Source organism: Brassica rapa, chromosome A10 (assembly GCF_000309985.2).
Source record: "Brassica rapa cultivar Chiifu-401-42 chromosome A10, CAAS_Brap_v3.01, whole genome shotgun sequence".
Taxonomy (NCBI): domain Eukaryota; kingdom Viridiplantae; phylum Streptophyta; class Magnoliopsida; order Brassicales; family Brassicaceae; genus Brassica; species Brassica rapa.
In genome coordinates, this window is record NC_024804.2 from 7,956,965 (window position 1) to 7,969,794 (window position 12,830).

Below are 12,830 nucleotides of genomic sequence, written 5' to 3' on the forward strand. Positions count from 1 at the left end.
CGGCCAGAACAGGCCCATACAATCTTTCGAGATAAAGGCCAAACTCGGCTATAAACACAAGACAGATAAACAAACAACCTCTCAAGGTTCAAAGTAAAAGTCCCCGGATAGCGAAGCCCCAAACACATCCGCAGGACGATCTACTTCTTCTCCATCGCCAGGAAACTCAGTCGCGATCTCTTCGGTATCGGGAGAAACCGGGATGGGATCCCAGAATCCCTGAATCCCTGAATCCTTCCGTCGATCGGAGGAATCAGTGCCTCGGCATGAGCGTTTGCCTTCATGCCACCCTTCATCAGATTCATCTCCTCCTAAAAAACGTAGTCATCCGCCTGCGTTTTCCAGAGACTCCCGACCGAACCACGACACTCGCGAAAATCGCCCACTAGGGTAAAAACGTCCTTGAGATTCCCGTACTCGGTTTGGAATTGAGAGGCACGAGTCTTCATCACCTCGACGATCTCCCTCTTGCCCTTCCGTTCCGCCTTACGGATACCCCTTGCATGATCGCGAACGAGTTTCGCATCCCGCTCCAACATCTCACCTTGCATACGAGCAAGATCCCTTTCCGCTTTCTCCGCTTTGAAGCGGTACACCATGGCTTCTCTATGGCTCGTCTCAATGGCCGAGCCTAGAAAACTCAGGCCCTGCAAAATCGATTGACGTATTATAAGCGGAAAAAGATATACATAAGACAATCACCAAGAAATTCTCGAAAAACTAACCCCATTGATGATGCGAGACCCTTCTGCGACGACTTTCGGCCTCGCCGATTCTTTCGCAGGCGGAGGAGCATCAAAACCCGGTGGCAGACCAGCAAAGAAGTCGTCGAGATCCGGGATAGGGACTTCGCTCGAACCACTCCCGTCGCCATAAGTAAGCCCTGGGTCCCATCCTGGGAGCATAGAGGCGTCCATCGAAAATTCTATGTCGCCGAGGTCGATATCCTTCCCCTTCCAAGAGTTCGACTCCGGTGCAGACGCTGGAACTGTGGCAGGGTTCTGGTCGTCAGGTTCGGAGTCACTTCCCGTTTCCGCGACCGGAGCAGGAACGGGGTGCACGAACCTCAACGCCTTTCGAACCCTCTTCGGCGTAAAGGAAGTCCAGAAGAAAGGACCGTTCCTAAGGAGATCTCTCACCGCGAGGATATCTTCAGGGAACGGGGCAAGAGGATAATGAAGGGACGATCGTTCGGCAACCTTCGGAAAAGTGGAATACAGCTCTCTTCGACAGACGCAACGTCTATACGAACAAAGAAGAAAAATTTCTTCCACGAGTTGAAGTTAGAGATAAACCGCTTAACCACTGACATAAAGCTCCGAGGGACCAGCCTATACTTCTCCGTATCCTTGACGAGTTGAAGCCTCAGAAGCGCTTCGAAATGATCAACGGAAAGGGAAAGGCCATGCTCGTAACGGAAATGATCAGGATCCCAATAAGATGCTGAAAGGCGAGGGGAGTCAACTGGCTTATCGCCACCTCGAAACGGTCCAACACTCGAATGATGATTTCGGGAATCGGGAACCATAGGCGGCAACGCACTACGAACGCTTCGTAGCAAGTAAAGTAGCCCTCCGGGGGGCTGTTAGCACACTCCCCTCGATGAGGAACCCGGAACTCCACCGCATCCGGGATATGGTAGAACGACCGCATCATCGCAAGAAACTCATCGGTACTCCTGCTTGGACCCCCTTTCTCGACTGCACGATGGTTCAGGACCGGGAACGACTTCTCTTTGGGAGGAGTAAGCGAACCGTAATGCGCAACCCACCATGCCTCATTCTCGGCGGGATCTACCGAGTGAGGCACAAACTCCATCTTCGGAACAATGAGCTCTTCATGCGCACTCGCGGACGAAGACCCTTTTCTCGCAATCTTTTTCTTGCTCGACATTTTACACTTCTCTTCTGAGGAAGTAGAAAGAAAGGATGGAGAGAAAGAAAGAAAGTTTCTTCTTAAGAGAAATCTTACAAGAAAGTGAAAAAATTGTGAAGCAAGTTACCTCCCTTCTTATAGGCATGAGAATTTACTATTCAAACTCGGACTTTTGGGTATTAATTTCATCCAACACGCCTAACTTTCCAAACATGCCTAACCGCACGCTAGGACCCTACGCTGCATGGTCCTAACGGGCTGGGGGGCTAACTGTTGGGGTCAAAAACGGTCATAACGGAATTAACACCTGAAAACCCTCGGAAATCGTATTTCCGAAAAGATAGTAAAAGAAAAATATGATTTTCGTTAAAAATAACCAAGACGAAGTTTTTACGAAAAAAAGTATCCTTAAAAGCTCAATGTGGACAAACCAAGCTCGGTCATTGAGAAACTACCACACATGCACGCTATCCGGTCGCTACGTAGCAACCAAGTCCAAGCCATAGCTCGGTCGCTACGTAGCGACCGAGCTCGAGCCAAAGCTCGGTCGCTATGTAGCGACCGAGCACTTCCGAAACGTCGATACGACGCCAGTCCATGCATTCCCGTCTATCTTACAATGCTATCTCCCCAAGACCGTAGCAAATTCAGTTCATGCCTTCCGACCATTCTAAGACATCAACTAAACTTCGCGGTAAAAACCGCGAAAAGTTCGTTCTTTATCGAAAGAAATCGTAATAAATGTGTCGAGTCGGAAGACGGCCCATAGGGACCTAAGACACGACTCGAGGCTCAACTTACGATTTCTTAACAAAAGCCTGTAAACCGTAAGACGGTTTACGCTTGGCTCACAAGGAAAGATAAATGTCAAGTTTCCGCGGATAAATACGGAAGTTTAAAGATAATTGTGAAGATCGGAGAAAAATGGAATATCTCCATTTTATGCTATGACGGCTTAAGGGCAGAAGAGTAAAAGCGTAAACCGACCTTGGAGCTAGTATATAAGGAGTCCTAGGCGAGAAGCATGGGGGATAACTTTTTCAGAGCAAACTTAGCACTTAGAGCAATTTAGGCATATTTTCGTTTCTGTTATTCGAGCTGCGACTCAATTAGGTTTTTAGCCGTCTTAGGGTTTTAGAACTAGGAATCTCGCCAACAGCTCTCGAGCCCAGGCTTATACCTTGTTGTAACGCTCATACGCAAATTCGGAATAAGATATTCTTTGCTCTCTTTTCGATTTCTTATTTTTATCGTTGTTATTTCTCGTGTTCTGATTGCTTGGCGTATGGTATTAGCAGATATCCGGGACCTCTGGGAAATTAGGGTTTTCCTAGTTTCCTAATTTAAATGGAAATCGACGGTGTGAATTTCGGTTCCCACAGATATCAAGCCAGCTGCAGAAAGGAGACTCATCCAGCTTAACGAGCTTGATGAAATCAGACATTTAGCTTTCGAAAATTCGAAAATTTATAAAGAAAGGACTAAAGCTTATCACGATAAAAAGATCATATCCCGGCACTTCGAACCGGATGATCAAGTCCTCCTTTATAACTCTGGGTTAACTTTATTTCCTGGAAAGCTAAAATCCCGTTGGTTTGGACCCTTCACCGTAAAAAACGTTCAACCTTCCGGAGCTATCACTTTACAAAATGATAAAGGCCAGGAATTTACAGTGAACGGCCAACGAGTTAAGCATTATTGGGCGAAACCACCAGCAAAAGCGCCCATGATGCTGTATGAACCTGATAATTAGTTTAATCAGGAAGTCGAGCTAAAGACTTAAAATTTAAGCACTGAATGGGAGGCAACCTATTTTATTTTTTTTAAAACAAAGAAGAGAATTTTTATATTTAATAGTAATTTCCATATTTCTTCTTATTATTAGCATTATTTAGGAGATTTAGAAATTAGTATTTGTCTTTGAGAAGGACATCGATCGACGAGGCATCACTGCCATCGATCGATGCGGGCATATCGACGGTTAAAACCCTTATTTCATTCGATATCAGTCCATTCGTCTTCCCCATTCGCAACCGAAACCGAAAACAAAAACAACCCTTTCTCTCTCGTTTCTTGACGGATTTTGTCCGTTCTTCGCCTTAATCTACTCAATTTTTCACTCTGAAACTGTTAAATCTACTCTCGAAACCAGCCTTCAAGGTATGAACTCGCAATTTTCTCTTTTTCGGGAAAATTAGGGTTTCGTTTTGAGATTGGTCTAGAACGCGTGATTTGGTGTGATTGAGAGATGTTTTTGTAGTTCATATTGCTTATCTAGAGTTTGGTTTGTGATTTCTATGCCTTGTAATTCGTATAAACGCGATTTGGAGTTGAGTGATGTTGCAGGTTTCGCGATTCGATATCGGTCGATACGAACTCGTTCGCATCGACCAATGCTCTCTCTTGTTCGATTGTTCCGACTCGACAATATCGATCGATGTTCAGTATAACCCATCGATCGATATTACATTTAATCGACAAATGCTAACTTTTTTTTCCTCTTGGTTTCAGATGAGCAGTTCAGAAACAAACGCACGAAACAGAGAAATCAGGTCGAAAAGGAGACTCGACGAATCTAGCAGCTCCACCAACCCACAGCGCCCTCCATGGCCTCGCACCGAAAACACACCCTTCGATATCTCGGGCTATGATGACCCTAGAGCAGCGATCAACAGCGACGAGTGTCGCCACCGTCCCCTGTCCAACAACTGGGATGACTTCGACAGCCTCTTCTACAACGCTTGGCTGGGAGTCTCTATCGAGCCCACCAAATTCCTCGACCGACGCATCCTAAAGAAGCTCGGGATCGAGAGAGATGTTCACGACATGATCACACAGCTCGGACTCGGCACCATGCCCTCTCGCGCTTACGACCTCTACCCCGATCTCGTCCGCCAGTTCATGGCCACTGTCGAGTTCACCTACAGGACTTCATCAGCGAGGGTAGCGGGAGATGGTACTTTGACCTTCTTCGCCAGAGGGACACGCTACAGGATCACTATCCCCGAGCTCTGCCGCATCTACGGTTTCTCGGAGAGCGTCGCCTCCCACACGATCCCACCATTCCGACACCTCGAGAGATTCTGGGACATCGTCGGCACAGGAATTTGGGATACAAACAGGGCCGTGCTATCAGACATCCGCCATCCGGCACTTCGCTACTTCCTATGGCTCCTTGCAAACACACTGGTTTGCAAGATGGAGCCCAACAAGGTCAGGATAAAGGAGCTCACATTACTTTTCTGTGCAGTGAATGGCGTGGTGGATATGGTTGAGCTGGATGAGGACGGCAAAGTGAACCCGCCAAACCTCGGAACTATCTTTGCCGCGCACTTGGTTGAGTTGAAGAAGAAGCCTTTCACCAGCAGGGGTAAAAAGAAGGAGACAGTTGGGAGTCTTCTGACCCCGTTTTTCCAGTACCTCGGCATCCGCCTCGACCCTCGCTCTGCCGAACGCGACCACGCCTTCCTCGACGAGCAGCATTTGGTGCACTCGCTATGGCTCGAGGAAGGGAAACTCTGGCGTTTCAGGATCCGCGGTGAGCATCGTCTTCTACCCCTACCAGACAGGAGGATCACTGATTTCGGGAACAGCGTGGAGCAGCTTCGATGCATGCCAGATGAGGCATTTCTCCGCAACCCCCAGAACATGTCACGCAGACCTCCCAGCATTCGGCGCGCCATAGCTCAGGACGCACAGGCACCGCCTCTCCCCGACTTCCCGAACATACCGGACATCCCCATGCACGACGAGGGAGACTTTCAGAGGTTCGTAGTGGACGCTCTTCAGGCCATCTGGGCTAGAGTGTCTTGTCGGAGCGGGAGAGCTATAGGAGTGCAGGCACCAGCACCACCACCAGCACGCAGGGACCCTTCCCCGGAGGACGATGAGGCGACTGACGAGGACACCGACTAGTCCTCATATCTCTATCTCTTATCCTCCTATTATGAACTTGTCTCTTTATTTTCTGAACTTGTAGGATTTATGTTCTTAAACTTATATCTTATGTTTGGGAATGCTTATTATTTCTTATGCTTGGTTGTCTAACAGAGCTAACATTAGGCAGAAACTTCGAGTTCGACTCCAAGCACATGCAAAAATTTTGTGCTTCACCATCGATCGATATGGAGAGGATTACATCGATCGATTCTCGGCAAGTAACATTGATCGATATGGAGAGGATTACATCGATCGATGTGTAGTACGGATAGGTACTTCATTTTTACTCTAACATTCTCAAACATCTAACTTGCTTTTAACCTACCCTTGGGCACTTTGCACCGAGACGGTGTAATTTATGTCTGGGGGAGGTAGTTACTAACACCACTTCTTGAGTTTTTGTCAAAAATCTTTTCAAAAATAACTTTATTGAGTCAAGAAGGGGATTATGAACTAATGATTTCTACTTAAATGTTTAACCGCTTTCCAACACCATTCTAGATTTACTGATTGCAGATAGTACTATAGATGCTAAAGTGGATCAACCAGTCAACTATACACACTTGCTAGCTTGTTTGAAAGAACCAAAGCTAACCTCCAAACACTAACCTGACTTCACTGCTTGTCTTGGGGTTTGGTATACATGAGATCGGATTCTTCAGACAAGTCTGGAAGGTAAAAGCCTTGTGTAGAATTATATATCACATACCTCTCTCTAATTTCGACCCTAGATTAGTTAGTAATTAATATTTCTATTCTAGATGTTCTAAAAAAAAAAGGATCTATTGTTTAATTAGGATGAGTCTGAACAGGACTTGGTGGCTAAAACCATTAAGGCTTGATTCACAAAGACTTCAATAAAAGGATTAGAACGGGACTTGGAGGCGGCAATCTTCAAGGTTCGGTTCACAATGGATTCTTGGATATAAGTCAAAAAGAAGTGAACAGAGCTTGGTGGGAACCACCATTAAGTTCTGATTCATGGAAGCCTGTCCAATCTTAATCACTGTCTTGAAATAAAACAGACCTTGATTTAAGAGAGAGATTAGAGAGAGAGGAAAATAGGAACTAACTTTTTACCTGCAGATCCAGAATACTTGTCTGAAAGTCTTAGCATCCTGTGATCGATACTCCCATAGTAAAGCTTACACTTTTTACATTGAGAAATGAGGTTGGTTGAGGAGATTGATAATGAGATTAGTTAAGATTGTTGGCTAGATGACTTTGGTTGCTAAGCTAGGATATTGCATAATGTATTTCTGTAAGAAGGAACTTTTAGATGTGGAATGCAATATTATAGAGGTGATGATTTTCATGTTTCAAATCTGTGAGTCCCTGATTTTTTCAACCGTCTTCCAGAGAGACTGTCCGTTGATTTGACTTGAGGACAAGTAAAATGATAAGTCTGGGAGAGTTGATATACCATGATTTTCACCTGTTTTTATACATGGTATATAAGAGTTTTAAGATGTATTAATCATGTTTTAGAGTCTTTTCAAAGCAATTATAGGTTTATTCACCTGATGGAAGGAAATGATACTTTTGGGATATTTTGGAATGCTTTTACGCAAGGAAAATCGATCGACGCTTGAAGAGCAACATCGGTCGATCAGAATCACTTACCATCGATCGACAAACATACATGTGCATCGATCGATGCCTAGTCACACGAGTGTGATCGCGAATTAAAAGATTTCATTTCCTAGAAGATCTATTATTTGCAACTTAAGCCCCTAGCCACCTGTCAGGCTATATGTACTAGGGTTTTATATCATTTTAGAGGAGACACTTGCAAAAATACCTAGTTTGGAGAAGGAGCATTTTGGCTACCATTAGAAGAGCCTAGGATTGGAGAGATAGATCTGAGACTGCAAAACAGAGAAGATCCTGAACTCCTTTATTTCTATTACTCTATCTATTTGCGTTCTATGTTTCATTTGAGTTTATTTCACACCATCATGACTTTGTCTCTCATGAATATGTTTGAGTAAACCAATTGTTAGATTTAGGTTTCTCACCATGGTTGAAATTATGTACTGCTAATATGACTATTAAAAAGGTGTTTTGATTGTTCTTTCATTGATTGTGAACTTAATGCTAAAATTGAGATTGATCACCTTCATTTTAGATCTTAGGATTAATTGAGTCCAACTAACCGTTTCCCCTCAATACCTGAACCCACTTGCGTGATCTAATTATCTCAGGCGCAACGACAGTTTGTCTGAGAAGGTTAGAGAACAAGTTAAACCCGTTCGCAAAGCTCGCTAGAATAACCATCGATCGACGCAACTATCGTTCTGTCGGTCGATTGTTACAAAGGTGTATCGGTCGATGTATATCAAGTCACATCGATCGACACTCTCTCGAGATTAAAATACGACAGTTGAGATCCGAGATCTAGTGAAGATAACCTATCCGGTTAAATCGTTGTTTAGTTCAAAAACCATCAAACCCTTTAGTCTAAACTAAGTGCATGCATTTCATACCTGAGATTTACCTGAATCTAGCTGCTTTCCCATTCTTGAAACCACTTCAACTCAGTCTATCGTTTCACTATTGTTTTCGATTTATCATTTACTGCTTTTAAAACTATTAAAACCTCTTAGTCTATCTTCATTTCTAATTATTTAAGTCTGTTGAGTAATCCTAGAGTCTCTGTGGATTCGATCCCTAAGTACTACATCTGAACCTCTTTTGATGAGAGTAACACTCTTTAGGGTAATTTGAGTGATGTCACTTCCCCTGGGCAAGACATTGCTCCAGTAATCCTTCTTTCACAGGTTCTTCTTAGGTCTTGACCGTGTTCGGACCTGGAGGAGAACAAATTTCCCCGGGATAGACCTTGGGTGCATTCCATTGGATGTCAAGACTTATTAATGGGGCTCGTGGCCTGAAGTAGTTCTATCTGATTGGCGCGAGACCCGATGGAGAAACGCTCAATGCTTCAGTGGGCATCAACATCGACTTGTTAGTGGCAGGTCCCTTGGGCTCCACGTGAACATGACGCCGCTTTGAAATCTCCTTTTATGGGTTCTTCTTAGGCTTGGGCCGTGTTTGAACCTGGAGGAGAGCCGATTTCCCCGAGATAGACAGGGGGCTAATGGATATTCCCGGGCTTGTGCCTGGTTTAGATTAATTGACCTAGGAAGATTCAGGCTCCTGGCCTTGAATGTTGAGTGGACGGAGACTCATAGGTTTGGCCGGTAAAGATCACTTGTATCTGTTGAAGTCCGCTGTAGGTGATCTGTTGCTCCGCTCTGAAGCAGGAATTCTTGATCTCAGATTCGCATTGCAGTGATAAGCGAGATTTGTCTTCCTGGTGCAGGACCTCGATGGCACATAGCCACATATTTCCTGGATCCGAATGGCACTTGGCCGGGGCAAGCAAGCAAATTGTCGATTTACTTCAGTGAGTACGTCATTTTTCTTTCTTATGAGCCCCGTGATTGGATATCAACTGGAAAATGATCTTCTGAAGAACATACACTCTGACTCTAGGATGGAGAAGTTCTGTACTAGGTATTAGTCGAGTGAAGACCACGATTTTTCTCATTCCTTCTTCGGGAGGAACGAGACCCTTTGCTGAGGCGTGGAGGCCGATTCTTCGTTGTACTACCCTGAGGTATCGACGTACACTGTGTAGGAACTCGCAGTCCATGATCGTTCTTCTCTGGAATCTAAGGCTCTCAAGGGCTTCAAGTTCTGATCATGTTGGACCTGTAGATTTATCCTTGAGAACCTGGAGGTTTCGAGGAATTATTGCTCTGACATGGGAGGATCTGTAGAGATTGCACCCGGAGTTGAACATCTGTTTTGCTTTCTCGAACACATAGTCTTTATTGACTTAATACAACATTGCACTCTGTCCTCCGGAGATTGACCACTCTCGATGTCGATTGGATGTAGGCTGTTGTCGAGATTGTGCCAGTTGCTTCTGTGGACCCGTTCAGGATATTTTCGAGCCCTTATAGGGACAGCTTCCTTGTTCCAGAACTGTTGTGGGACGCGTGTGTCAAACTGAAGAAGAGATAAAGCTTGTACATTAATAGGGCAAGCTCTAGAAGATGTTCAGAAGAGTTCAATCAAGCTTCAGAAGTGTTCTGAAGTATCTATCTTGTGAAGTCAAGTCTAGGAGAGACTTAGAATGATCATGTGAAGTGTTTGGAGGAGTTAGAGAGAAGATGGCCTCAGGTGCAAAGATTGGGCGAACCAAGAAGAGGAATGGATCGCCTCAGGAAGAAGAATGGGTGATGTGCACACTTAGGGCGAGTGTACGGACAAGCCTGGCCGTACATCGACCGTACATCATCAGAAGATCAACCATTCATCCGGTAAGCCAAAAGAAGAAGAATGGGTGCGACATGATTCAAATCATGTGATCGTTGGAGTGAGATGGAAGCAGAGGAATATACCTTAGGATCAATGTGGTCAAAGAGACAGGCTGGAAAGGGAAAGGTGCTTTACCTTTACAGCCTTATCCCCATATGGATCCATCTTGGCCGCTCATTCAAACTGAAGCATCTAAGCCATCGATCAAGTCCATACGCGCCTCTCCCTTAAAGCTAGCACCAGAACATCAAAGATCATCCTTTTCTCATCCTAGCCATCCAATCTATCTTGCATTTATGTCCATAGGATCTAGGTTTATTCTTTGAGACATGTAAAGGCATATATAAGCCTTAGATGTCGTTTTGTTACACTTAAGCGAGAAAGGGGGAGTGTTGGGGTCAAAAAGGGTTGCAACGAAGTTAACATTTAAAACGTCCAAAGAAGAAAATGAAAACTTTCTTCGACAAATACTTTTTCGAAATAGATTCGTTCTTACGAAAAGCTTTGCGGAGGAAGCACGAGACATCGGACAAGAGCCCGAATAAGGTCGCTACGCAGCGACCGAACGCGCGTCCCGCTCGGTGTTGGGGTCAAAAACAGTCATAACGGAATTAACACCCGAAAATCCTCGGAAATCGTATTTCCGAAAAGATAGTAAAAGAAAAATATGATTTTCGCAAAAATAACCAGTACGAAGTTTTTACGAAAAAATATCCTTGAAAGCTCGAAGTGGACAAACCAAGCTTGGTCATTGAGCAACTACCACACATGCACGCTATCCGGTCGCTACGTAGCAACCAAGTCCAAGCCATAGCTCGGTCGCTGCGTATCGACCGAGCGTCCGTCCTGCTCGGTCGCTAAGTAGCGACCGAGCGTCCGTAGCGACCGAGCTCGAGCCAAACACCAGTCCATGCATTCCCGTCTATCCTACAATGCTATCTCCCGAAGACCGTAGCAAATTCAGTTCATGCCTTCCGACCATTCTAAGACATCAACTAAACTTCGCGGTAAAAACTGCGGAAAGTTCGTTCTTTATCGAAAGAAATCGTAATAAACGTGTCGAGTCGGAAGACGGCCCATAGGGACCTAAGACACGACTCGAGACCCAACTTGCGATTTCTTAACCAAAGCCCGTAAACCGTGAGACGGTTTACGCTTGGGTCATAAGGAAAGATAAATGTCAAGTTTCCGCGGATAAATAAGGAAGTTTAAAGATAATTGTGAAGATCGGAGAAAAATGGAATATCTCCATTTTATGCTATGAGGGCTTAAGGACAGAAGAGTAAAAGCGTAAACCGACGTTGGACCTAGTATATAAGGAGTCCTTGGCGAGAAGCATGAGTAGAGAACTTTATCGTTGTTATCTCGTGTTCTGATTGCTTAGCGTGTGGTATTAGCAGATATCCGGGACCTCTGGGAAATTAGGGTTTTCCTAGTTTCCTTATTTAAACGGAAATCGACAGTGTGAATTTCGGTTCCCACAATTTGGCGCTAGAAGGAGGGGCGGGGGTACGAATCAATCTAACTCTCAACCACATCACGCTCAACAAGACATGTCAACTGACGACACGGATAACATGCAGACTCCTCTCAACGGAGGCAGTGGCACCGATCTCCATACTCCAGCAGCGGCCGTATCCGCAGCCAACGCACCAGCCAACGCCGCGGCGCTCGAGGAGTTTAAAAAGATGTTCGCCACCTGATATACCTTGGATTTGACCCATTTTTATCTATGGTATATTATTATTTTACTATATATATATCTATGTTTTCTACTCTTCTAGGTATGTTTTCAGGTTCAGGTGCATTTCGGAGTAAAGCTATTACTTTTGAGGATTTTGGAGCAAAAAGGACATTTCACCCGAGCTGACCACTTAGAGGTCGACGAGAGGAAGAATAATCGATCGATGCGCATCAGTGCTGACGATCGATATCAGGAAATGCCTCGACAGATGAAGATTAATATCGATCGATGTACACATGTACCGTCGATCGATGTCGAGACACCAGACGCGACATTTTGGATTCAGCAGACTTAAAAACCAAGGCCAAGCCAAATTACCAAAATGCCCTGACAAGTTTTTAACCTAGTAGAATATATACTGCCTAAGTGTTTGACAGCAGAGAGAGCTTTTACTTTTCTAGACCTAGTTTTGTTACAAGTTTCATTTGGGAGAGAAGATCACTTGTGATTGGAACTCCTTGTTTCATTTTCTTATCATCTATTCTGTGAGTTTCTATTTACCCATTGATATGAATTGCTTTGCTATGTCTGAGTAGTTCAACTGTTAGATCCAGGGTTCAGATAGGTTTGTGGGATTAGCCTCAAACTATAGATCTGCCTTGTTGTGATATTCATGATAGATTTGTATTCATTGCTTGTTTTAGCCTAGCTAACTAGAACATGATCATAGGATTGCATATTCAAGCACCCTTGTTATCCCATCCTGACATCTATCTATCATATTAGGATTGCTAGAGAGGGCTAACCGCCAATTTAGAATCTTAGTAGAGCATTTTCATACTCGCGCATAGGCCTGGCTAGAACCCGTTGATCGATGTCCCCAACTGACAATCGATCGATGTTGGCAAAAGTGTATCGGTCGACGTCTTAATAGACTATCGATCGACACTCTCTTGTGTCTGCATCTAACCGGTGAGACACAAGATCTAGTCTGTTAACCAGT